General features: G+C 36.9%; 2 protein-coding genes across 5 annotated transcripts in view; one reads left to right on the top strand and one right to left on the bottom strand.

The window, feature by feature from the left end:
- LOC136034363 (cytochrome P450 4C1-like) overlaps window positions 1-6,868 on the bottom strand; it is a 171,561-nt gene extending 164,693 nt beyond the window's left edge. Inside the window, exon 1 of one of the 2 annotated variants that reach the window (XM_065715504.1) lies at window positions 6,674-6,868. The gene's annotated coding sequence lies outside the window, so the exon portion shown is untranslated. The remainder of the gene's footprint in view (window positions 1-6,673) is intronic. The other variant, XM_065715501.1, reaches the window with a different exon arrangement.
- The window catches only part of LOC136034364 (cytochrome P450 4C1-like), a 290,741-nt gene that overhangs the window by 152,250 nt on the left and 110,863 nt on the right, over window positions 1-27,628 (top strand). The window contains exon 1 of one of the 3 annotated variants that reach the window (XM_065715507.1): window positions 20,937-21,032. The exons of 1 other annotated variant lie outside the window; for it this stretch is intronic. The gene's annotated coding sequence lies outside the window, so the exon portion shown is untranslated. Of the gene's footprint in view, window positions 1-20,936; window positions 21,033-21,312; window positions 21,666-27,628 lie in introns of those variants that run through there. One more of the 3 variants, XM_065715506.1, reaches the window with a different exon arrangement.

Raw genomic sequence — 27,628 nt, forward strand, 5'->3', positions numbered from 1 at the left:
CCCAATTTTCACTTTTTCCGAGAATTCCGGTTTCCCCCTCCAACTCCCCCCAATGTCATAAGATCTGGTCGGAATTTAAAATAAGAGCTCTAAAGCACAATATCCTTCTAAATATCAAATTTCATTAAGATCTGATACCCCGTTCGTAAGTTACAAATACCTCATTTTTTCTAATTTTTTCCGATTTATCCCTCCCCCTCCCAACTCCACCAAAGAGAACGGATCCGGTTATGTCAGTCACGTATCTTGGACTTGTTTTATTCTTCCAACCCAGTTTCATCCTGATATCTCCGCTTTAGGTATTTTCTCAGATTTCCAGTCCCCCCCCCCCAATGACGCTGGATCCGGTTGGGATTTAAAATAAGAGATCTGAGTTACAGGATCCTTCTAAATATAAAGTTTCATGAAGATCCGATCACTCCTTCGTAAGTTAAAAATACGTCATTTTCCGTTCCGATTATGTCAATCACGTATCTAAGACTTCTGCTTATTTTTCCCACCAAGTTTCACCCCGATCCCTCCACTCTATGCGTTTTCCAAGACTTTAGGTCCCCTCCCCCCAAAAAATCCCCCCAGTGTCACCAGATCCGGTCGGGATTTAAAATAAGAGCTTTGAGACACAATATCCTTCTAAATATCAAATTTCATTGAAATCCGATCACCCGTTCGTAAGTTAAAAATACCTCTTTTTCTCTATTTTTTCAGAATTATACCAACCAAACACACCCCAATTACCCCAAAGAGAGCGGATCCGTTCCGGTTATGTCAATCACGTATCTAAGACTTGTGCTTATTTTTTCCACCAAGTTTCATCCCGATCCCACCACTCTAAGCGTTTTCCAAAATTTTAGGTCACCCCCCCCAACTCCCCTGTATGTCACCGGATCCAGTCGTGAGACACGATATCCTTCCAAAAATCAAATTTCATTAAGGTCTGATCACCCGTTTGTAAATTAAAAATACCTTATTTTTTCTAATTTTTCCAATTTAACCTTCCTCCCACTCCCCCTCCCCCAGATGGTTGAATCGGGGAAACAACAATTTCTAATTTAATCTGGTCTGGTTGCTGATACGCCTGCCAAATTTATTCGTCCTAGCTTAGCTGGAAGTGCCTAAAGTAGCAACACCGGGACCGAGAGACCGACAGGCGGACCGACAGACTTTGCAATCGCTATATGTCAATTGGTAGATACGAAGTCCTATAAAAATTACAGTAAAATTTTGAACTTAAGATCTTTCATCAATTAATATCATTATACATAAAATATACAGTTTAATTTTATTAGTTGTTTCCAAGACTGTTCAAGACAAATATAGTTTCACTACAAACAAAAATTGGGATACTGCCCCCTTCCTTAACTGCAACAAGAACTAAGAGCTCATATGGCACTTGTGACGAGGCCGGACGAGCCAAGAGCTCATATGGTATGAGCTCTATCAAAATTCTAAGAATCAATAGATTGATTTAAAAGGAAAATCAGAGGCTTAATGCCGGTCGGGATTTAAGATAAGAGCTCTGAGACACAAAGTCCTTCTAAATATCAAAAATTCATTAAGATCCGATCACCCATTCGTAAGTTATAAATATCTCATTTTTTCTACTTTTTCCTCTCCCTTTAGCCCCCCAGATGGTCTAATCGGGGGAAAAGACTTTATCAAGTCAATTTGTGCAGCTCCCGGACACGCCTACCAATTTCCATCGTCCTAGCACGTCCAGAAGCACCAAACTCGCCAAAGCACTGAACCCCACCCCCTAACTCCCCTAAAGAGAGTGGATCCAGTACGGTTATGTCAATCACGTATCTACGACATTTGCTTATTCTACCCACCAAGTTTAATCCCAATTTCTCTACTCTAAGCGTTTTCCAAGATTTCCGGTTTCACCCTCAAACTCCCCCCAATGTCAACAGATCTGGTCGGAATTTGAAAGAAGAGCTCTGAGACATGAGTTCCTTCTAAATATCAAATTTCATTAAGATCCGGTCACCCACTCTTAAGTTAAAAATTCCTCAATTTTTTTTTACTTTTTCCAAATCAACACCCCCCAGCTCCTCCAAAGCAAACAGATCCGTTCCAATTATGTCAATCACGTATCTATACCTTTGGCTTATTCTTCCCATCAAGTTTCATCCCGATCTCTCCACTCTAAGCGTTTTCCAAGATTTCTGTTTCCCTCCTTCAACCCCCTATGTCCCCAAATCAAATTCGAATTCAAAATGGAGCATCTGAGACATAAGATCCTTCTATATATCAAGTTTCACTAAGATCCGATCACCTAATTGTAAGATAAAGATACCTCAATTTTCACGTTTTCCAATCATTACGGTTTTTCCATCCACCTCTCCCCCCCCCAATGTCACTGTAACTGATGATGCTAAGGGTATTAAGGAGAGACTGTTAGGAAATGTTTAGTGGGAGTTTAAAAAAAAATATTTGCAGGTTTTCAAAAAGGCATATAAGCACTATAATAGGCAGCACTACTCTATAATAGCTAGAAATACCACTGAAGTCCTCCTTCCAAGCCCATCCATTTAAAAACACATCCAATTAAATTTTGAGGCAGCCATTTTGTTCAGCACACTATTACTACTTCTATTCTTACAATTTAAATATATGAAAAGAGTGTAACTGTACCCTGATTGTCCAAGAGCATAGATATAACTTTTGGGAATGATATCAAGTTTTATTTTAGAGATCAATTGAGGAGGTATAAACTTAAATCAAATAATTGTTAGTGGACACTGAGTAGCCTACCTCCCTCCCATTTGTGCCAGCAGCCACATGTGCATCTGCCATGACTTGCTGCTTAGTCAACAAACAAACAATTGTACTAACCAAACTTACATCAACAATAGCAAAATCAGGAAGATAGTACAGGCAGCAAAATGGGACCAAGTGATTGTTGAGGGAGACATTGAGCTAGCCTGGCAAAATTTTAAGAACACTCTGCCTCAAGCTGAGAGGACAAGCACTTCAAGTTCATTTGTGAAGGCACCCAAAACACAGCCACACCTGAACTGGCTAATTAAAAGGGCTATGAACCATAAGATGAAGGCTTTTTCAAAGTATAAGAAAATATAAATGCACACACTACTGGGATTGTTTTGCAATAGCAAGGAATAAACTGAGGCAACTGAGTAGGCACATCATAGCTGACTATTAAGACAAATTGGCTTTGAACATCAAAGACAATACAAAAATGTTCTGGAGGTATATGTCTGCTATAGATAAGAGTAGATGAACTATTCCATTCATGCTCAACACTGAAGGATAAAAGCTGGAAGATCTGAAGGACATTGCAAATTTGCTGAACAACACATGTGCATCCAACTTCTCAGTGGACCTCCCTGACAAGCCACCATGCCCTGCCTCCAGGGTGATTGAGCACTCAATGACAAAAATTTATTTCATAATGGACAAGATTAAGAAAAGTTTGAGTAAACTAGACCCTAACAAAGCTAAAGGCCCAGACAGTATACATCCAAGGCTCCTTAAAGAACTTGCAGATATAGTAGCCAAGCTGCTCTGTTTGCTATTCAAGTTATCTCTTCAGACATTTAGCTTACCTGCAGATTGGTGGACAGCCATAATTACTCTGATATTCAGGAAAGGATCTAGAACCCAGCCTGAGAACTATCAACCCATTAGCCTCACCTTGGTTGTGGCCAAACTTATTAAAAGGATAGTCAATGATGCAATCATAGTACATACAACCAAGAATGACCTTCCTTTTGGTGGTCAGAATGGCTTCAGGAAAGGCATGTCTGTTGAAACACATCTAATATTAGCTTAAAAATCTATAACTGATCTGCTGGAGCAGGGACTTCCAGTCAAAACACAGCCATACCTGAACTAACCAATTAAAAGGGCTATGAACCACAAGAAGAAGGCTTTTTCAAAGTATAATAAAATGTAAATGCACACACTACTATGATTGTTTGGCAAAAGCAAAGAATAAACTGAGGCAACTGACTTGGCACTTAATAGCTGAATATGAAGACAACTTGGCACTGAACATCAAAGACAACCCAAAAAGGTTCTGGAGATATGTATCTGCTAAAGATAAGATGTACTATTCCATTCATGCTCAACCCTGACGGATAAAAGCTGGAAGATCTGAAGGACATTCCAAATTTGCCAAACAACACATTTACATCCAACTTCTCAGTGGACCTCCCTGACAAGCCGCCTTGCCCTGCCCCCAGGGTGGTTGAGCACCTAATGGCAAAAATTTTTTAGACTAGTAAACTACCTGCAGATTGGTGGACAGCCATAATTACTCTGATATTCAAGAAAGGATCTAGAACCCAGCCTGCAAACTATCAGCATGGCTTCATGAAAGGCATGTCTATTGAAACAAATCTAATACTAGCTTATGAATCTACAACTGATGTGCTGGAGCAGGGACTTCCAGTCAATGTGTTCTTACTGAATCCAGCTAATGCCTTTGATAAAATGTGTCACCACTACCCAATGATCAAGCTGCCAGTATATCAGATAGACAATGATGTTGCCCAGTGGATCCACAGCCTCCTATATAATAGAATCCAGATTGTTGATATATATGATGAAAGATGTGAACTCATCTACTCCAAACCAGTTCATGTTAAGAGTGGTGTCCCTAAGGGACCAAACTAGGCCCAACACTGTTTACTCTCTACATTAATGGCACTCCTTAGGTGGTCAAGAATGACTCTGTCCAGCTGCCTCAACAGAAAATTGTTCTTCTCTGCAAGAAGATCTCAACAATCTCTGACTGTGGGCAACAACCTGGACACTTGAGTTCAACCAATGCAAATGCAAAGTCCCATATCTTGGTCCAAACAACCCATGCCACAGTTACCACATGGTTGACTCTGCAGGTGCCAATATGCTGATTCACAGTACCAAGGAAGAGCATGATCTTGGGGTAATCATTGATGATAAGCTTAAATTTCATAGTCACTATCAGAACCAAGCAGCTTAGGCAAACAAGGTCCTTGGTTTCATCAAATGTTCAGTGACCAATGAAGTTGCCAATCAAGAGTTATCAAGAAGCTTTACACAGCTCTTGTTCATCCCCATCTAGAGTTTGGCATGTCAGTTGCAAACCTGCCCTTTAAGTGCGACCTGGAGATACTTGAGAAGGTCCAGTGTAGAGCAACCAAGCTTCCTTTCGCCAAACAACAGATCTCCTATGAGCAACACCTAGAAAAGCTTGACTTGCCTACCCTAACCTACAATAGAAAGAGAGGAGATGTTATCCTCACATTTAAGAAGATGACCAGTGACATTATTAAGCCAATTTTTGATCACTGTGATTACACCAGAACACAAGGAAATCCCATAAAACTGTGTCAAAATTTAGCAGAAAGAATGAGAAGTTCAACTTATCCATCAATCACATTGTTCCCTTGTGGAATTCACACACCAAATCTACTGTGTCAGCCAGATCAGTTAACAGCTTCATTATTGGTGTTGACAGTGATTAGAGCAGCAAGTCACTGAAGACACAGTAGGACTAACTAGTATCATCCAGCATGGTCTATTAGGTGCCAACCACCCCTCAAACACACCCAGCCAGTGATAAATCTAGTGACACCCAACAATTAAACTAAACTGTCCTGTATATATGCCAATAGTAATGATCCAATCATGAACTGTGACATGAATATCAAGTCAATGTCACTTGGCAACATCTACAGGTTCTTCAACCATAGTCACTATATGATGCAATTTAAGGTAAGGTAATTTAAGGTAATACTATATGTGTTAGCATTAAAAATCATGGAAAAACTTTCTCAAATGTGCAAGCAAGTCAAACTATGGATTCTTGTATAAAAAAAAAGATATAGAATATTTTTTTTCCATGGAAAAGGCTATGTCAATCAAAAACAAATAAAAAATTAATCTAAAAAGCTGCTTCTACAAAACAAATTTTAAAAGAAATGGAAAGAGCTCAATATATATATATATATATATATATATATATATATATATATATATATATATATATATATATATATAGGAGTAGGAGTAAGTTCATTTCTGATGCAAATGAATGTTACATTTAGATTTGGGATGTAATTCTGACTGTAGTTTTGTTTCTTAGCTACGTGAATAATCCATTACTATAAACATTACCCATAAATTGGGAGCAGAAGGTATATTTTGCAAGGTTTCAGTTTTATAACACAAAGATTTTCAAAGTCCAGTGCCATCTAGAGGGAGAAGGAGTTCCACCACAGAGAGTTTAATTATCCTAACCTAACCACTTTCTAAGATGGCAAAAAGTAAATTGTCTAGAACTTGGCCATGCTTTTGGCCCTGGGCTTAAATGTGAAACTTTCATTCCCCTAACTCAACTAATTTTCAAGATAGACTCTAAATAAAAGTTTACTGACAGCAGAGGCAGGCTAGCCAAGCTGCTTCAAACTTGCACACCTTCTCAGGCAATCATTGAGGCTCTGGATTCATTCTGAGGCAATTCATTCACCTTCCTCAATAACTTTCAAATGTTGAGAAAAAGGCCCTTGTCAGGAATTTTACCATAGCAAGAACCTCCTCAACTAGGATTTCATCATCTAGAATCATATCAAATATATTGTAGCATATTCAAAAAACAACGCAATAGTTGAAAGGGGTGTTAGGAAACCTTAGGACCCCCATTTATTATTAAAGGTTTAAAACTTACACACTAAAATGTGAATCCTTTCCAGTTCAAATTGGGTTTTTTAACAAAGGTGATACTACTGAAGACTTTATAACTTGATAGGATGACAATCCAATGAGTTCGTGTCCTCTTCTATGAGATAACTTTAGAGATAAGGCCACTATCTTACATCAGCTTCTCCTAAACTTTAATATTTGTATTGTGTTCAAAATCGAATTTGTGATGCCAGCCCAGTGTTGCCACATTGAGAGCGTAAAAAAACGCCCTGGGATTTTCAAAATAAGCCCGAACAAGCCCCAAAAAATTTTATCGAAATAATCCACTATTGAGACTTCACTTTATAGTGAGCGTGTCTGAAAGCTTGTTCCACGGAGAATGCTACATCTAGATGCAACATTAATGCTGAATTTTCAGTCCGAAAGCTATTCTCATCGTTTTTTCTTTAAACTTCAGGAAGAGTCGTAATTTTGTTTATCTCCCCTCAACATTCGCAGGAAAGAAGGATAAACCTACCCAGCAGACGGGAATACTTGACTTTTTTTGCCGCGTTTAAGTCTCAAATATAAAAAAATTACCTTAAGCTGTAAGGCAGCTTAATATTTTAAACTCAGGTTTTTTTTCTGAAGCTAAGCTTTTGCATTGAAAAACTGGTGCGAAAGTGAAACTGTCTACTTGGAAACAAATTCGTCCATGGAATTCTCAAACTCGAGACTTTTGAAATCAAAGAACATGTGCTCAGACGTAGGATTAAAGTTGGACGATTTAATTGTAACTGCTGCTATTTTAGATGAAAGCAAAATAAAAAAAGGGGCCATTTCCCAGCCGAGCCCTCGAGGCAAATCTTAATATGTTAGTATTCCTTACAGTTTTTTTTAATTTGTCACTAAATATTATATTTTCTTTATGTTTATCTCTTTAGAAACCTATTTTGAAGCAAGATTATAATCTAAAAATTACCTTAAGCTACGTGGCAGCTAAGTATTTTGAACTTCTATGGTTATTTAAGACAAGACTTTTCACTGAAAACCTTCTTTTTTTTCTTGTCACCTAGTTTTAATGAACGCAGCTTTCAGCTAATTAGTGCATTGACATCGTAATACAACAAAAAAATTCACAAGTAACAGAAAACGCAATGAGATCTCTTCAATAAGCAAAATAATTTTAGTGAGCAAAACAGAATCATGACCAAAATATCACAACTAGAAATACACAGGCTTAATTACTTCTTTGGATAGAATGGTAAAATGCAAAAAAGAAAATAATTGAAGCTTGAAATTCCGTATCACTAAGGAAAAAAAAAACTTCAAGAGAATCAACGTAATGATTGAAAAGCTCTCAATACTTTTGGTGCATTTTCTTAATACCTCAAGGAAGAAAAATTAAAAATAATCTCTGTGAAATGAAATATAATGTACAGCTTTTGACAAAAAAAATGCTACAATAGCTAAAAAGCTAATTGCATTTAGAAATTCAGTGTCATCACCTTAGGAAAAATATGCATATCAAAAACTGATTATTTTGTAATACAGCATTTTGGTTTTTAGATGCAGCTTATCAATCGGTTTCTTTTACCAATTAAATAAAAAAAACAAGTTTTTTGAAATGAAAGTAAGGAGCGACATTAAAACTTAAAACGAACAGAAATTACTCCGTATATGAAAGGGGCTTTTCCTCCTCGACGCCCTGCTCTTTACGCTAAAGTTTTTTATTGTTTTAAAAAGTAGAGTTGCGAGAATGAATCAAACTTTAGCGCAAGGAGCGGGATGTCGAGGAGGAAAACCCTCTTTCATATACGGAGTAATTTCTGTTCGTTTTAAGTTTTGACGTCGCTCCTTACTTTCATTTCAAAAAACTTGTTGTTTTTATTTAATTTCTGAATGGTTTTTGAATTAATGCATGTCTGATTTTGGCTCTCCGTACATAAATTATTAAAATGAAATTTGCATATTAATTCTTTTTTTTTGGCTAAATGGCTTTCTCTTAGTTTTGATCAGACGATTTTGAGAAATAAGGGGTGGGGAAGGAGGCCTAGTTGCCCTCCAATTTTAGGTTACTTAAAAAGGCAACTAGAACTTTTAATTTTTAACGAACGTTTTTATTAGTAAAAATATACATAACTTAAGAATTAACTTACGTAACAAACTTTTATATTCTTTTATTTTTGATTATATATATCAGGGGGTTTGTCCCCTCGTTAATACCTCGCTCTTCACACTAAATCTTAAGTTTTGTCCCAATTCTTTAAGAATGACCCCTGAATCAGAAAGGCCGTAGAATAAATAGTTGAAATTACAAAAAAATAATTTAGCATAAAGAGCGAAGTGTTTATCTCCTCCTAAATACCTCGCTCTTTATGCTAAAGTGTTCTTAGAACCCCTCATATGCGTAATAATCTCTGTTCGTTTTAAGTTTTAATGCTTCTCCTTACTTTCAGTTGAAAACACTTTTTCGTGTTTATATTTTCATTGTTTTTTTTTATAGTAATGCTAGAAAATCCTGCGCCCTTTTCATTGAAATTTTCTTCCCCCATTAAATATCCCTCCAATGTAAGATCCTCCCATATAGCCCCCTCCCCTGAACCCCACACCCAAACCAAAAAAAACCTGAAAACGTCGGTACACTTCCCAATAACCATTACTTTATGTAAACATTGGTAAAAGTTTGTAACTTGCAGCCCCTCCCCCAGGGACTGTGGGGGGAGGGGTAAGTCATCTCCAAAGACATAGTTATTATGGTTTGCAACTATGCGGAACAAAATGGCTATCTCAAAATATTGATCCAATGACTTTGGGAAAAAAATGAGCTTGGGAGGGGGCCTAGGTGCCCTCCAATTTTTTGGTCACTTACAATGGCACTAAAACTTTTCATTTCCGTTAGAATGAGCCCTCTTGCAACACTTTAGGACCACTTGGTTGATACGATGACCCCTGGGAAAAAAACAACAACAAACAAACAAACAAATAAACACGCACCCAAGATTTGTCTTCTGGCAAAAAATACGAAATCCCACATTTTTATCGATTGGACTTTGAAATTTTTTCTATAGGGTTCTCTGATACGCTGAATGCGATGGTGCGATTTTTGTTAAGATCATATGACTTTTAGGGGGTTTCCCCCTATTTTCCAAAATAAGGCAAATTTTCTCAGGCTCGTAACTTTTGATAACAAAGACTAAATTTGATTAAACTTATATATTTAAAATCAGCATAAAATCTTTTGATATATCTTTTAGCATCGAAAATCCGTTTTTTAGAGTTTCGTTTACTATTGAGCCGGGTCGCTCCTTACTGCAGTTCGTTACCACGAACTGTTTGATCAGGCTCCAGTCCGAAGACTCCTAGTTTTGGCTCCACTGAAGGAGCTCATTTTTATATGAATTTCACAGAATCTGAAGAATTCCGACATTTTTTTTTTTTAAGAAATCGATGGTTTCTTATTCAATTCCTATTCGTACCTTGAGGTGCAAACTGAAAAAAATTCCTATTAAAAAATATTTTCGTATCTTATTTTCAACATTATTTGCTAGAATAATCAGGAAAACCTAGAATATTAAGCTTTTTCGTTGGATTTTTAACTTTTTTTTTGGAAATTGCTTGAAGGTTATAAAGTCCATCCCCATCTGTTTCAAACACAACTGCAAAGTATTGTTTTGTAGTATTTTGAATGTTCCATACTTGGGGGTTATGAAGTCCATCCCATCTGTTTCAAACACAATGTCGTATTTGGCGTCTTTTTGTAGATGAAACGTCTCTATTCAATAGTTGTAACTAGTAATCTGCCGTAATAAATAGTTCTTTGTGACTCACTTTACTTATTTTCTTCTTCTTTTTTAGTGAATCGTAGGGTATAGTTAAACTTTTCCTTAAATCTGTTCGCTTTCTTTCCTCGAAAGTTTTGTAAAAGAATGAACTTGAACTTGAAAAAAAAATTCTTAAAATAAAAATATTATTCTTTTGAATAGAAAAAGCCCGAAACAAGCCAAATTAAAAACCAATAAGCCCAGTTTCCCGCCCCAAGCCCGTGAAAAAAAAACGCCCGCCCCAGCCCGGAGAAATAAGCCACCGGGGCTTAAAACAAGCCAATCTGGCAACACTGTGCCAGCCTCTGCTGTTTGAGATTTTACTTGGGCGCCGAAAAAGACGTAAAACTCAGTGAAAACTAGGTGTGCGTAACGACCAGAGATTGTGGCAGTTGAATCAAGCCTGTTTTATTAAGAAAGCATCACTCTAATTCATTCTGGTGATTCATCATCTTCTAAGTTTTTAAAAGGATGATGTTAACCTGAAAATGTTGATTTACTAAAGAGGAAAAGACAAACCTTTCTTGTTTTATTAATGAAGAATAAAGAATGATTCCTGCCCTTCCCAATCAAGTTATGGCAAGTCTTTATTATCCCTTATTTGGATTTAGAATGCCACGGTGAAACAAGCCTTGGTTTCAAAATGATCAATCTTATTTTTGAGTTCATTTAGAACAACATCTAGTTAGACATCATCTGAATCCAATGCCTCTTTACAATCTATAGAACACATGACTAAAGGGGTGTGATAATTTAGGCACTTCTGAAGTGTTGTAAATCCAAGAGTGAAAAATTTGCTTGACAAATCCTCTCCTATTTCTGGAACCAAACTATTGTTTTATTAAAACTTAATTTGCTTCATCTCATATTCTAGTATATGTTTTCCATAAAGAAAAAATTTCAATTGTTTTCTTAGCTGGATCTAGCAAAAAACGAATCCAAGGGAGTCAATCAGTGAGGTTACTCAAACAGAACACAATATTCAAGTGATGCAACATTTTAAAAGATACTTCTGTTATATTATCTTGCCAAAATATACACGTGTCATATGATCTTAAATGTTAACACCCAGTTTTTTATAGAATTTTCAAATTCTGTTTGTTGCTGAATAATAGCTAGGCATTAGAACTTCCTTTAAATAAGCCCAAAAAACCCTTTTATTTTTTTTAGCGTCCAACTAGCTTTTAAGAAGACGCAAAAGGAGATACATCAGTAATACCCATAAGAAAGTGGTTTTCTTCGCTTTTTTATTGGGGGGGGGGGTATAAGTTTCAATTCTAATGGCGTCCTTTTTGCTTTGATTGGACTTACATTTTGATGGGTTTCGAGCCAGTTTTTAAGTTCCATAGACCTGTTTTCAATATAGTATTTTACTATAAAAACTGATATAAATAATAATTACTATCCCTAAATCCGCAGCAAATATAAATCTTGTTCTCAATAGAAATTTTTCTAACTATATAAAGATATTTTCGCTCTCTACTAGGTTGCAGCTGTAGCTGCTGCCATGATGAGCCCTGAAACATCTTACAATGGTGTTACGTCACTCCACTAGAGACAAATATAAACATCAGTAGTAAAAGAAACAAATCGCTGTATTCCACGTGAAAAAAAATTCATTCGCGCTTAGGATACAAGACTTTTATTGGCCTGTGTGGGTTTTCAGCTATAGTGGTTCTAGTAATGCAGTTTTTATTTTGATCTGACACCATTTTGTGGGGTTTTATTATAGTTTCTTCTGTATTTTCAGAAATTTGTTTGCACCAAAACCAACTTTTACTGCCAAGATTAATCGAAAATAGTTACCATACATGAATCAACTTCAAATTGCGACTCTTTGTAGTTGGACGGTTTTATCTTACACGAGTCTTTAAATGTTATGTTGCTATGGACTAAGGATTGTTTTTTAATAGGTCACCCTTAAAGGGCGAAACATGATTGAATAGGGGAAAAATCATTAGTAAATTAAACTACTAAAGTCAACCGCTGTACCGGTATTTCCAATTTTCAGAATATATGCAAAAGTTCAAGACTTCTGGAACGTCCTTAGGAATTTTCCGGCCCAGGAATTTTGGACCTTGGGTTTTTTTTATTTTGCTGCTGACCTTAACAAGAATTTAAGAAATTAGGGACGAATTCATCTTGTAGAAAACAAATATACAAGTTGACATTATTTTGATGTGCTTCTTGTGATATTTTGGAATTCTAAAGCTTTAGAAGAGTACAAAAGTACATCTTCTACGGTTTATTTGCAAAAAATAGGTGATTACAATGTAATGTACGCATAGAAGCTGGTTTTATGAGCTTTTCATGGAAATAGGTCTTTTCTTAGCAACGAAATCTATAAGGAAACCCACAGCTGTCCTTCCTTGAATAAATGGTATTAATATGAATCATAGACTAGATCTTGTCTTAGTAACGAAAACAGAGGCAACGCTATAACGTTGCCTACAAGGCCATACGACTCTAAGGTTTTAATCTTTTTTTCCCATAAGCACTTCATATGGAAAAGGTCGTCACATAAACTTTGTAGAGGGCTCATTTCATTGGAAATTGGAAGTTCAAGTGCCCCTTTTAAAAGTCAAAAGTGATCCGAGGGCAACTAGTCCCCCTAAGCCCTTTTTTCCCAAATGCATCTCATAAAAATTTTGAGATATCCATTTTTTTAACAATCGTTCAATGATCATATAACAAAAACTCCTGTGTCGAAACAGCCCCCCAGGGCCCGAAGCCAGACGTTTTAATTTAGGCTCTGGGGGTATATATGGTTCTTATGGAAGGAATGCTCGTATAAACTTCAGAGAGGGCTTAATTGATTGGAAATTGAAAATTCTAGTTCACTTTTTAAGAATCAAAGAGATCGGGTAATTAGCCCTCCTCCTCTACACCCTTTTTTCCTCAAACCCATCAGATACAAATTTTAAGATAGCCATTTTTTTACAAATAGTGTTCTAATTCACTTTTTAAGAGTCAAAAGAGATCCAAGGGCAACTAGCATCCACCAACGCCCTTTTTCCCCAAACCCGTCCAATAAAAATTTTAAGAAGGCTATTTTTTTCAAAATAATTCAAAGGTCAGATAACAAAGACTCCTGTGTCGACGCAACCACCCAGGGCCTGGGGCCACGCGTTGTAAGTTATTTTCTGGGTTGCATATATGGTTCGTATGGAAGGGATGCTAGTATAACTTTGAAGAGGGCTCATTTGACTGGATATTGAAAGTTATAATTCATTTTTAAGAGTCAAAAGAGATCAGGGGCCCAGTAGCCCCCGCCACGCCCTATTTTCGTCAAACCCATCTGATAAGAACTTTGAGACAGCTTTATTTTTTAAGTAGTTCAATGATCACATAACAGAAATTCTGGGGTCACCAAAATCCCTCAGGGCCCAGAGGCAGGTGTTGTAAGCTATGCCTTTGGGGCATATATACTTGTTATGGAAGGGATAATCGTAAAAACTTCAGAGAGGGCTCATTTGATTGGAAATTGAAAGTTCTAGTTCAGTTTTTAAGAGTCAAAAGAGATCGGTAGGCAAATAGCCCTCCCCCATGCCCTCCCCCCCACCCCAAATACTTCCTATAAAATTTTGAGATAGCCATTTTGTTAAAAATATTTCAAAGGTCAGATAACAAAACTACAGTGTCGACAAAACTCCCACGGCCTGGGGACAGCCGTTGTAAGTTATGCCCTTGGAGCATATATGGTTTCAATGGAAGGGACGATACTGTAAACTTCAGAGAGGGCTCATTTGATTGGAAATTGATAGTTATAGTTCACTTCTTACGAATTAAAATAGATTCGGTGGCAACTAGCCCCCCCCCTCCAGCTCCCCTTTTTTGCTCATCCAATCCGATAAAAATTTTGAGATAGCTATTTTGTAGCTATCTCATAAGAAAACTTCGGTGTCAATACAACCCCCCAAGGCCTCGGGGCAGGCGTTGTAAGTTGTGTCCTGGGGGCAAATATGGTTGTTATGGAAAGGATGCTCGTATAAACTTCAGAGAAGGCTCATTTGAATGGAAATTGAAAGTTCTAGTTCACTTGCTAAGAGTCAAAAGAGATCGGAAGGCAACTAGTCCCCCACCCTTTTTTCCCCAAGCCCGTCCGACCCAAATTTTTCTATAGCCATTTCCATAACAATATTTCAAAGGTCAGATAAAAAAAAATCAGGTCGACATCCTCCCAGGGCCTGGGGACAGGTGTTGTAAGTTATTACTATGGGACGTATATGGTTCTTATGAAAGAATTGCTCGTATAAAATTCAGATAGAGGTCATTTGATTGGAAATGGAAAGCTCTAATTCACTTTTTAAGATTCAAAATAGATCGGGGCAATTAGTCCCCCCCGCCCCTCGCCTCTTTTCTCAAACCCATCTGATAAGAACTTTGAGACAGTCATTTTTTTTAAATAGTTAGAAGATCATATAACAAAAACTCTGGGGTCAACCAAACCCCCCAGAACCCGGGGGCAGGCGTTTTAAGTTATGCCCTGGGGGCGTATATGGCTATTATGGAAAAGATACCCGTGTAGACTTCAGTGAGGGCTCACTTGATTGAAAATTAAAAGTTATAGTTGAGTTCTGAGAATCAAAATAGGTTGGAGGGCAACTAGTCCCTTTTCTCCCAAACACATCTGATAAAGATTTTGAGATAGCCATATTTTTTTTTAAATAGTTCAAAAATCAGATAACAAAACACAAGTGTCGACACAGCCCTCAAGACACTGGAAATAGGTGTTGTAAGTTATGCCATGGGGGTATACATGGTTGTTATGGAAGGGATGCTCGTACCAACTTCAGAGAGGGCTCATTTGAACGGAAATTGAAAGTTCTAGTTCACTTGTTAAGATTCAAAAGAAATCGAAAGGCAACTATCCCCCCACGCCATTTTTTCCCAAACCCATCCGATAAAAAATTTTGTGGAAGTCATTTTTCAAAAATAGTTCAAAGGTCAGATAACAAAGGCTCAGGTGTCCACAAAACCCCCCAGGGCCCGGGGGTAGGAATTATAAGTTATTTGCATGGGGCATATATGGTTCTTATCTTATGAAAGGGTTGCTCGTATAAACTTCATAGTGGCCTCATTTGACCGGAAATTGAAAGTTATAGTTCAGTTTTAAAAGTCAAAAGAGATCCGAGGGCAACTAGCCCCCGGCACACTTTTTCCCCAGACCCCTCCGATATAAATTTCGAGATGATCTTTGTTTTTAAATAGTTTGAAAATTATATAAAGGCCTCATTTGATTGAAAATTGAAATTTCTAAAGGACACCATTAGTATTGACATTGGCAATAACCACACATAAAAAAAAACTTATAGCCCCCCCCCTACTATAAACAACAAAGAAAACCTCTTTGTTATGGGTATTACTGACGTATTTTCCTTTGCTTCTTCTTAAAAGCTAGTTGGACGCTAAGAAAAAATAAAACTGTTTTTGGGCCTATTAGAAGGAAAGTCCCAATACCTAGCTTTTATTTAGTAACAAAACATAATTTGAAATTTCTTAAAAAAAAACCATGTGTTCATATTTAAGATTATATAATAAGTGTACATTTTGGCAAGATAATATAGCACGAATATCTTTTAGAACGTTGCATCACTTGAATATTGTGTTCTGTTTAAGTAGCCACACTGACTGACTCCCTGGGGTTCGTTTTTTTTTGCTGGATCCAGCTAAGAAAAAAATGAAAGATTTTCTTATGCAAGACATATACTAGAATATGAGATGAAGCAAATTAAATTTTCATAAAGTAAAACTTTTGTTCCAGAAATAGGAGAGGATGTCTAAAGCAAATTTTTCGCTCTTGGATTTACAACACTTAGAAGTGCCTATATTATCACACCCCTTTAGTTATAAGTTCTATAGATTGTGAATAGGCATTGGATACAATTGATGTTTAACAAAATGTTGCACTAAATAAACTTGAAAATAAGATTCGTTATTGTGAAAGTGGGGCATATTTCATCGTGGCATTCTCAATCAAAATAAGGGATAATAAGGATTTGCCATAACTTAGATAAGAGATAAGATAATATTTATTTGCAAAAGACTATCACAAGCTCTATAGAGGCGAATTCGCTTTATATGTCAAGTAAAAGCTAAAAAAAAAAAAAAAAAAAATTCAAAACAGTACATTAAGTCAAACACTTAAAATTAAAAGGAATTAAAAAAGCAAAATCATCAAAGATAAAGGGCAAATCAGTAAACAACATTGCAGTAAATAAAAAAAGAATAAAAAACGGCAATAGAGGAAAAGGGGAATTTGGCAATTACATAATCACGAATTATTATTAAGGTGTTCCAGAATAAAGGGTATAAAACTTTTGCGAAACCTTTCTGTAACAGCATGGATCGGAGAGTAAGTTGGGATAGCTAAGGAGGCTGACCGGGGGAGTCGGAGTCTAATGGGATTGTGAAAATCAGGGAGTAAGTCCTCAGTACGGGGATTGGAAATGACTGATTTAGCGAAAAGCAGGCAAATTTTTCCCTCCTTTCTTTTAAGGTGGTACTGCGCGCAGATTTAAGGAGGAAGGAGTATGGAATTTTGCCTTCTTTTTAAATGATCCTGAGCGAACGCTTTTGGACCGACTCGATTTTGTCACTAAGTTCATTTGAAAGTTGCGAATGCCAGACCGGACAGGCATATTCCAATAACGGCCTGATAAAGGATAAGTAAACACGGAGGGAATGTATCTTAGGACAATTAAATTAGTTTAGTAGCTTAAAAATGGATAGTGAAACATTTGCTTGTTTAACAATGTTGGAAACATGTGTGTCCCACTTAAGATCATTAGAAATTGTGACACCAAGAAGCTTAACATGTTTCACTAGCATTTCGCTTGGGATCGGATCGCAAAAAGCAGGAGTAGATTTCAAGAAGTTGATTGTCATTATCTGTGATTAAGTGGGATTTACTGTCATATTTAGATTCTTGGATTCATCCAAACATTGGGTTAGGATTTCAACGGGGTCACTTTAATATTCCTATGACATACTTCAAGGATCGACAAGTCATCAACATATTTCCATCTTTGGGGGAATTCCTTGCCAATTTCGTTAATCATGACAAGAAATAATAGTGGTCCCAATAAGGTTCCTTGAGGTATTCCACAGTAACTAGGGAGGGGGTTAGAGAAGGTATTTTTGTGTTTTACAACTTGTGATCTGTCTGAAAGGAACTATATAACAATATTTACTAATAGTGGGTCAATTTCAAAGTTATCATGTAGTAAACGAATTAGGATAGTGCGGTCAACTAAGTCAAACGCTTTTTGGAAATCGACTAAAACCAGTTTTAGTCAAACATTTGGTTTCTCTAGTTCACTTAGGATCGTGTGAATCAAGTGTACAAGGTAATGGGTGGTGGAGGTTTTTCTTAAATTACCAAACTGTCGGATGTCAATGCGTGTTATAATTTTAATTTTAAGCCAGTCACAAAGGAACCCTTCATAAAGCTTAGAAAAAACTGGAGTGAGTGTAATAGGACCCATGTTGTTATAGTCAGACTGGAAGATTTCTTTGGGATGGGTGTTATAAAACCTAGTTTCCAGCAACTTGGGAATTTACCAGATTTTTTAATTTGGTTAAAAATATCAGAAAAGGTCCAGTAATTGTGTGTGAAAAGGCTTTAATCAAGTCAATTGGGATGTCTAATGGGCAAGTACTTGATTTTTTGAGCTTTTGGATTTTATTTATAACATCAGAGGGAGAAATTTGGGGGAAAGAGGTGGAGGGAGGAATAGTTTGAACTGAGCCAGTGAAAGGGGAGAGACTTTGTACTATGGACGCAAGATGCAGATTCAAATCGTTGGCTATCTTGTAAGGGGGCTCAGGGAGATGAAAATTAACTCCAACAGGGTTTTTTCCGCAAATCTCTTTAATTTTCCTTTACCATTGTTTGGGTTTGTTAGAATACAAATCCTTAACCTTACTATTGTAATACCCAGAAGCTGCCTTTCTCAATTTTCTCTTCAGGAACTTTCTTAGATCATTAGCCTGTGTGATATGTCCTTGCTTGAACAAATTGATTTTTTTTTTCCTTATTAGTTTTTTTAAAAGTCGCAGTAATGTAAGGTTTATCAGTAGAGCATATTTTAATTTTTTTTTCACCGGAAAATGGGCTTCATAATTACTCCTCAATAAATTTTGGAGGGACAAAGCCTTGAAGTCGACATCATTTGTTTGGTACACAGGGGACCAATTTTCACTAGTGATCCAAGAGCCAAAATTGTAGAGTCCTGAGTCAATTAGAGGTCTAAAGACGGTTTCAGTAATAGTAAAAGAATGTTTAACTGTAGCTAGTGGAGATAGGAGAGGCTAAAGTGGTAACTACCTCCGAGAGGGGGAAGAATGTTGACGGGTCTGTAGAAATTTGACATATTGGTGCATATTAAATCAAGAGTAGAATTCCCTTTGGTAGTAGGGACTTTTACAATTTGTTTTAGACTAAAAGTATTACATGTAGACTCAAGTTTTAATTCATTTGCATCACCTAAGAGGAAAATTCCAGCATTTTAGATAGTACATAGTCGGCACTGCCATGCAATTTTTCAATAAAATTAATTTTTTAAGCCGCTCTCTGCCCAGGAGAGTAGTAAAAACAGCACAGGACAATCAAATGGAAAGGACGTGGTAAGACTTTAGGTCGAACACAAACCCACAAAATTTCATCAAAGAGAGTAAGACAAGGAACTAATATTTTAGAACAGGGGACCAAGGAAACAGATTTGACTTTTATGGGATGTCTATTAGGGTCAACATCGAAAGGTGAATTACCGAAAGGTGAATTATCTTGGGGATTTGGGGGTGGGGGACGGGCAATGATATGGATGAAGCACGAGGAGAACAATTATGATTCATTATAAGACAATTAAAAAGTCTCAGACCTGAGTCACGTTGACAGGGTAGGCACGAGTGATAAAAAGAATGGGCTGGGGGTGGGGTTTCGTAAGGTGCTGGAAAAAGGAGCCTGGTTGGGAATAGTGATTCATGTCCGTTAAGAAATCGCTGGTTTGTAGCAGAGTAGGGAGGGTATAGGGCAACATACTGTGAGGGGGGAGGAAATAGGACATCTGTAAGCGGGGAGGGGGAGGAGGTAGCAAAGGATAAGGGAAGAGAGTTCGGGATCGGGAAGGGTTTGTCAATTTTTGAGCTGTGCCTGATGAACTTTGATGAGAAATTTTTGCTTGAGTGCGGTGCACTAAAAAAGGACGGTGGAAGGGAGATGAGTGGCTCTTACAATTTTTATCTTTGGACAGGGACACTGAAACAGGGCCCCAGGGAGGAGAATTTACATCATCTACTTTTGGTGCATGGGCAAAACTACAATATTTTCTACAATGCATGGTGGGGAAAAGTGGAGGAAAAGTGTGTATGGGAGGGGGAGGGGGAGGGAAACTAAAAGGGGATACTAAATCAGGGGTATTCAGGGAGGGGGAGCTTGTTTTCCACAACAATCCTCTTGTTTTCCGAAAGTCAGGAGTGACATGAGCGAAAACACATTCTACAAGCTAAAACACTACACAAATCTACGTGGTCAAAACTGCAATCATTTTTGTTGCAACATTTTGATCGGAAATTTAAGCAAATATGCAAAAACCGACACTTTTTCTTTAGTCTGCAAAACCCTCGTTGAAAGAACTGGCAAAGCATGTTGTATTTACGAGTTCTTATGTCACTTTTCTCTATCGGAGGGGGTGCATTTGCATTAGTTGATGACGTATCACCAGGATTCATTTCGTCTGACAAGATCGCACAGTCGTGGGCTAGGCTTGGGCTAGATGTTATGTTTTGCACTTTATTATCAATGGGTGCATTTCGGTTAGCAACAGCGATATCTTTGTCCGTTTGCGTTGACTGGGTAACTTGGTTTTGGGGGATTTGCGAAGGGTCACAAGGGCGGGTTTCGATAGCCACCGAGAGTTCTTGTTTCAGCTGGGCTATAAGAAAGTCTTTAACCTCCAAATGGCCTGTCAACACTTTAATTTGATTGTTCTTTTCCTCCATTTCTGACAGAAACGTTGAGTGCCTTGTCCGGATTTCTAGATTTTCTGCTTGACATGCCAATAAACTTGCATCAAGGGTCTTAATTTTCTCACTTAGACGGGTTGTTTCGGACCCATAGTTGGGAGTGTCTACACCTACCACAAACGGCTTAGTCCCTTTCGGTATATCAGAGTTAGTTTTAGGTCCCGTAATAATTTGTGGTGAAGAGGTGCCGATTCCGCGTCCTCTTACAGGTCTCTTCGCGCTAGGCTTTTGTGGGGGTTGAGATGCTTGCGACTTAGGAGTCACGGGTATTTTTTTTTTGCAAGACACTCCATGCAAAACCATTTTCCGGAATGGTCCTTTAGTCCGATTTGGGCGCATTTATTAACGCCCGCGTGGTACCAACGGCCGCATCCTGACACGCATTGGACAGAATTTGTGGTTACCAGCAGTCGGCACTCGGGACAATAGTTTTTTGGTTTCGACATATCACAATAGTTGCTTTGGGATTCGAGTCAAGCAGTGACAACACTAGACAGGGAGAGTCAAGCAGTGGCAACACTGAAGGAAAGAAAGAATTACTCAATTTTAGTTTAAGTAAGGCACGTAAGCAATCTTGAATGCAATTAAATAACACCTCAGTCACTTAGATGTTTTCACAATTAATAATTAGTTGTCTAATAATTCAAGTTCTGATTATAGAAATATTTTCAGTAAAAGTCTATAGGGAGATCAAATAACTAAATAATCCAAGTTCAATTAAGAGAAGTACATAGGGAATCACGATTGAGTCTTACTGTATAATGAGATTATATCCAGATGGAATCCTTCTTTATTCTTCCTAAATAAAACAAGAAAGGTTTGTCTATTCCTCTTCAGTAAATCAACATCTTCAAGTTAACATCATGCTTTTAAAAAACGTAGAAGATGATGAATGACCAGGGACGAATTAGAGTGATGCTTTCTTAATAAAACAGGCTTAATTCAACTGCCACAATTTCTGGTCGTAACGCATTCACCGAATTTTACGTATTTTTCGGCGCCCAAGATAACTCTCAAACGGCAAAGATTGACATTACAAGTTTCGATTTTGAACGCCATACAAGATTAAAGTAAAGAGGACACAAGCCCATTGGATTGTTTTCCTCTGAAGTTACAAAAATCTTCAGAAGCAGCACCTTCTTTTAATTAAACATAATTTTGAGCTGGAAAGGATTTACATTTTATTCTGTAAGTTTTAAACCTTTAATAATAGCTGGGTGTCCCAAATTCGCCTAACACATATTCATTATTTAATACCTTATTGTGTTGTTGGTTGCCTAACACTCATTCATTATTCAATACCTTATTGTGTCGTTTTTTTAATATGCTGAAATATATCTGATGGAATTCTAGATGATAAAATCCTAGTTGAGGAGCTTCTTGCTGTCACAGAATTGCTAACAAAGGACTTTTTCTTAACATTTAGAAGTTATTGAGAAAGGTGAATGAATTGCCTCAGAATGAATCCAGAGCCTCAATGATTGCCTGAGAAGGTGCACAAGTTTGAAGCACTTTGTCTAGCCTGCCTCTGCTATCAGTAAAGTTATATTTAGTGGCTATCTTGAAAATTAGTTGAGTTAGAAGAATAAAACTATCACAAGTAAGCCCAGGGCCAAAAGTATGGCCAAGTTCTAGACATTTTACTTTTTGCCATCTTGTAAAGGGGTTAGTTTAGGAAAATTCAACTTTCTGGGATAGATATACAGACTAAAGTATGTCCTTGAAAGGTATTTTTAAGTAGCCTACTTACCTCAGCTCCTTCCTCTAGATGGCTCTGACCTTTGAAAATCTTTATGTTTATAAAAGTGAAACCATGCAAGATATATCTTCTACTCCTAATTTATGGGTAATGTTTATGGTAATAGATTATTCAGGTGCTTGGCTAAGAAACAAACTTACCTCTACAGTCAGAATTGCATCATGAACCCAAATTTAGCATTCAATTCCATCAGTAATGAACTTTACCCTCACCCCAATATATACCAATTCAGGGCATATATTTGCACATTAGGGGGTGGGGTAAAGCTCAAACTTACCTCTATAGTCAGAAATGCACCCTGAATCAAAATTTAACATTCATTTGCATCAGAAATGAACATTACCAACTCCCCTAATATGCAAATATGTACCCTAAACTGGTATATATAGGGGTGGGGATAAAGTTGATTTCTTATCCAAATAAATCTTAAATATGGATTCAAGATACAAGTCTGACTGTAGTTTCTCATTAAGTTTGTTTCTTAGTTATTTGAATTATCTGTTAATATAGACATTACCTAAATTTATGAGGTGTCAGTGATCTGTAATTACATTTCCTAAATTTAGAAAAAAAAACATCATTGAAATGGCTTTAATTTCTACTCAAATAACTGGAATTGCATTTTAAAATGAAACCAGAGGAAAAGAAACTAAAAAATTAAGGCATAATATTATTTTGTCAAAATTCTAAGACTAAGACAAATTTTTAAGACTTGGAATTCAAAAGAGGGTCAACATAGTAGCTTGCGGTACCTTCCCAGAATATGTTTTTGGCCCTGGATTCATTACTGAAAGTTTCCTTAATCTAACTCCTTTTCATGAAACAAATGACCATGGATTGTCAGTTTAATTTACATATTGCTTAGTATTTATTCCTTAAAGTTCTAATAATTTTTTATTTATTAAAGTAAAAAAAGTGAAAATATTTTATGTTTAGTTTGTTTTCAGTAAAGTGCTAATTATGTTCTAGTCGTGAGAAGACATGGGGGTTGTCAGCACTACTCATGTTGATTTTTGCTTGTTTTGAGTTTGACTTGGTTATTTATTGTTATTTCTCATTGTTTTGATTTTTATTTATTTATTGATGGTGATTTGTGGTAGTTTTGTGCTTTGAGGGTTATTTGACTTTATTTCTGCTCATTTTTGGCTTAGTGGAGCTCTTTACTTTTTTTTGAAAAACTTGTTTTGTAGAAAAAGCTTTTAAAATTAATTTATATTTGTTTTAATTGACATGGCCTTTTTCATGTAAAAAAAAGTATTTTATATCTTTTTTTTTTTTTTTATAAGATCCATAGTTTGACTTGCTATTTGCACATTAGAGAAAGTTTTTCAATGATTTGTAATCCTGACACAAATAGTATTACCTTAAATTGCATCTCCTAGTGAATAAGGTTGAAGAACCTGTAGATGTTGTGAGCTAGCATTGACTTGATATTAATGTCACAGTTCATGAGTGTATCATCATTATTTATGTATCACTATTTATGTACACTAGATGTATCACTAGACAGGACAATTTGGTTTCATTGTTGGGTGACACTAAATGTATCACTGACTAGGCATGTTTGAGGAGTGGATGGCACCTAATAGACCCTGCTGGATGACACTGGTTAGTCCCACTGTGTCTTCAATGACTTGCTGTTCCAATCACCAGTCTTGAAGCTGTTGATTGATCTGGCTGACATAGTAGATTTGCTGAGTGAATTCCACAGGGGAACAACATAGTTGGTGAAGAAGTTGAACTTCTCATGCTTTCTGCTAAATTGTCAACACAGTTTTATGGGATTTCCTTGTGTTCTGGTGTATGCACTGTGAACAAAATTGGGCTTAGTGGTGTCACTGGTCATCACCTTAAATGTAAGGGTGACATCTCCTCTCTTTCTATGGTATGTTAGGGTAGGCAGGTCAAGCTTTTCTAGTTGTTGCTCATAGGAGATTTGTTATTTGGCAAAAGTAAGCTTGGTTGCTCTACACTGGACCTTCTCAAGTATCTTCAGGTCACACTTAAAGTTTGGGTTGGCAGTCTTGGTTGGTAACTTGTCACTGAATGCTTGATCAAACTAAGGACCTTGTTTGCCCTAGCTGCTTGGTTCTGACAGTGACTATAAAATTTAAGCTTATCACCAAAGGTTACCACAAGATCATGCTCTTCTTGGCACTCTGAATTGGTATATTGGCACCTGCAGAGTCATCCATCTGATACCTATGGCAGGGGTTGTTTGGACAAAAATGTGGGACTTTGCATTTAAATTGGTTGAACTTGAAAGTCCAGGTTGTTGCCCATAGTCAAAGGTTGTTGTGATCTTCTTGCAGAGAAGAGCAATTTTTGTTAAGGCAGCTGGACAAAGCCATTCATGACCATCTTAGGAGTGTCATTATGTAGAGGCTAAACAGTGTTGGGCCTAGTTTGGTCCCTTGGGGGACACCGCTCTTAACATGAACTGATGTGGAGTAGATGAGGTCACCTCTTTCATCATATACAGCAACAATCTGGATTTTATCATATAGAAAGCTGTTGATCCGCTATGCAACATCATTGTCTATCTGTTATACTGACAGCTTGATCATCAAATAGTGGTGATACATTTTATCAAAGGCTTTAGCTGGATCCAGTAAGAACACATAAACTTTAAGGTCCATTCTCCAGCAGATCAGTTGTAGATTCATAAGCTAGTATTAGATTTTGTTTCAATAGACACGCCTTTCCTGGAGCCATGCTGACCACAAAGAAGAAGGTCATTCTGGGTCATATGTACTATGATTGTATCATTGACTATCTTTTCAATAAGTTTGGCCACAACCAAGAGGTTAATGGGTTGATAGTTCTCAGGTTGGGTTCTAGATCCTTTCTTGAATACCAGAGTAATTATGACTGTCCACCAACCTGCAGGTAGGCTACTAGTCTGAAGAGACAGCATGAATAGCAAACAGAGCAGCTTGGCTACTCTATCTGCAAGTTCTTTCAGGAGCCTTGGATGTATACTGTCTAGGCCTTTAGCTTTGTTGGGGTCTAGTTTACTTAACCTTTTCTAAATCTTGTCCATTGTGACATAAATTTTTCATATTGGGTGCTCAACCACCCTGGGGTAGGGCATGGTGGCTTGTCATGCAGGTCCACTGAGAAGTAGGATGCAAATTAGTTGTTCAGCAAATTTGCAATGTCCTCCACATCTTCCAGCTTTTGTCCTTTAGAGTTGAGCATGAATGGAATAGTTCATCTACTCTGATCTGTCGCTGATATGTATTTCCAGAACTTCTTTGGGTTGTCTTTGATGGTCTTGTATTTTTGATGGTCTTGTTTTGTATATTTATATGGTTTCGTGATTTTCATCTCAATGCTCTTAACCTTACAAGTAGTTGCAAAAGAGTTAGTTGTTGAAGTAGCAACAGTAGTAGTAGTAGTAAATGTAGCAACAGCTGTAGTATTACTAGTAGCATCCACATATTGCCTTTTGGTCAATTGATCTTCCCCCTTAAGTATTTTCTGAAAGTTCTAACTTGATATTCAAATCAATTCTCAAGATATGCTCTTTTGACAATGTGCATGCACATAGTGTCCTAGTTCAAATTTGCCCTCGGTAATTTAAATGTAGTACTGTAGTTGTAGTAGTAGCAGTGGAAGCAGTTTTAGTGGTCATAGTTGTATTAGTTGTAGTAGCCTACAAATATTGTCTTTTTGGTAAATTGATCATTGCCCTTATGATTAGTTTTAATATACTTAGTCATTCCTGAGTTACACCCGTTTGAGAGCCTGTATACACATATCATGTTTTGATTTAGCTCACCACTCTCGAAAAGACTCACCTAAATGCTCTTTGTCTTTTTTGAAAGTAAGGGTCAAACATGTATACTTTTATCAATAACATGTATCATATGCAAACAGTGAACAAATTGCCTAATTTACAGCCCTTGTTTTGGGGAGCTGATGTCCCCAAAGGCATAATTACAGGATCTTCCAACTATGCTGAAGAAAGTAGATGTCTCAAAATTTAAATTGGATGTTGTTTTGGAAAATGATGGTTATGGGGGGGCTGATTGCCCTCAGTTCACTTTGGAGTCTTAAAAAGAACACTATAACTTCCAATTTCCAACCAAACAAGCCCTACTCAAAGTTTATGCAACTACCAATTCCATAAAAACCTTATATGCCTTCAGGGTGTAACTTACAACCCTTGCCTCCAGGTTCTGAGGGGTTATCTCAAACTCGAAAGTTTTTTTGTATGATCTTTAAACTAAGTTGAGACTATCTCAAAATTTATGTTGGATGTATTTGGGGAAAAGATGACATGGAGTAGGGCTAGTTACCATCCTTTCGCTTGTGGCTCTTAAAAAGGACAAAAGGACTTATGGTTTCCAATTGAATGAGCTGCATCCAAAGTTTATGCAACCACCCTATCCATAAAAACCTCAAATTTTAACATCAGGCAACTAATATAATTTTTAGCCCTTGTCCTGAGGGCTTTGGGTGGTTTTCATTTCCAAAGACATAATTATTGGACCTTTAAAATATGATTAACAATATTAATATCTCAAAATTTTGATTGGATGTGTTAGTGTTAGAGGAAATGATGGGCAGGGCTTGCACTATTGCACAGCCTCTGATTACCAAATGTTTGAATTGTGCTAAATACTGAATAAATTAAAATGCTAAATACAAACCAACTAATCAAATTCTTTACATTCCAAATCCCATTGAGGCTTAAAATACAAAATGGTTTAGTTGGATAGGAGACAACAATTTTGGCTGCCCCTGTTATTCTTAGTTAGGTAAAAAAAATAGGCATTCAATTTTTAATGAAAAGCAACTTTTGACAATAGCATATAGCATGATAGCGCAGAGCTATAGCTCCAAGGTGTAATCTAAGCTAATGTAAAGATTGAGAGAATTGAAGAGCAGTAGCATACAGATTGGACCTAAATATTATTTTTAAATAAATAGGCATTCCATTTAAGACCAATTTTAACAAAACTAGCACTTCACAGAAAACTGAGTTTGCTTGAGTTCTTTAGGTATGCAGACTAATTAAAAACCGTTTTGCTCCAAGTCCTGTTTTGTTGCATTGTTATTATGTTTTCAGTAAAGTACTAGTTTTACACAATTCTACAAATACAGGGATATTTCATAAGTTAGTTTATTTGAACCAGCTTTGTAGATATATGTAGCATAAACTGCAAAGAAATAGTTTTTCTTCATTTTCAGTTTTAACTTTTCTCTTTACTTCCATCAGAATCTCACCTATAGAAGCTCGTAAATACAACCTTCTTCTTGAAACAACATGCTACTAGGGGCCCTGAAACATTTCAGTTACCTTTTGTTTAGGCTCGTTTGAAAATACAATACGAGGGTCGTTTTTTATGGCACTTGGTATTAACCAAGGTATAGCAATCGCAAA

This window comes from Artemia franciscana, chromosome 13 (assembly GCF_032884065.1).
Source record: "Artemia franciscana chromosome 13, ASM3288406v1, whole genome shotgun sequence".
Classification (NCBI taxonomy): domain Eukaryota; kingdom Metazoa; phylum Arthropoda; class Branchiopoda; order Anostraca; family Artemiidae; genus Artemia; species Artemia franciscana.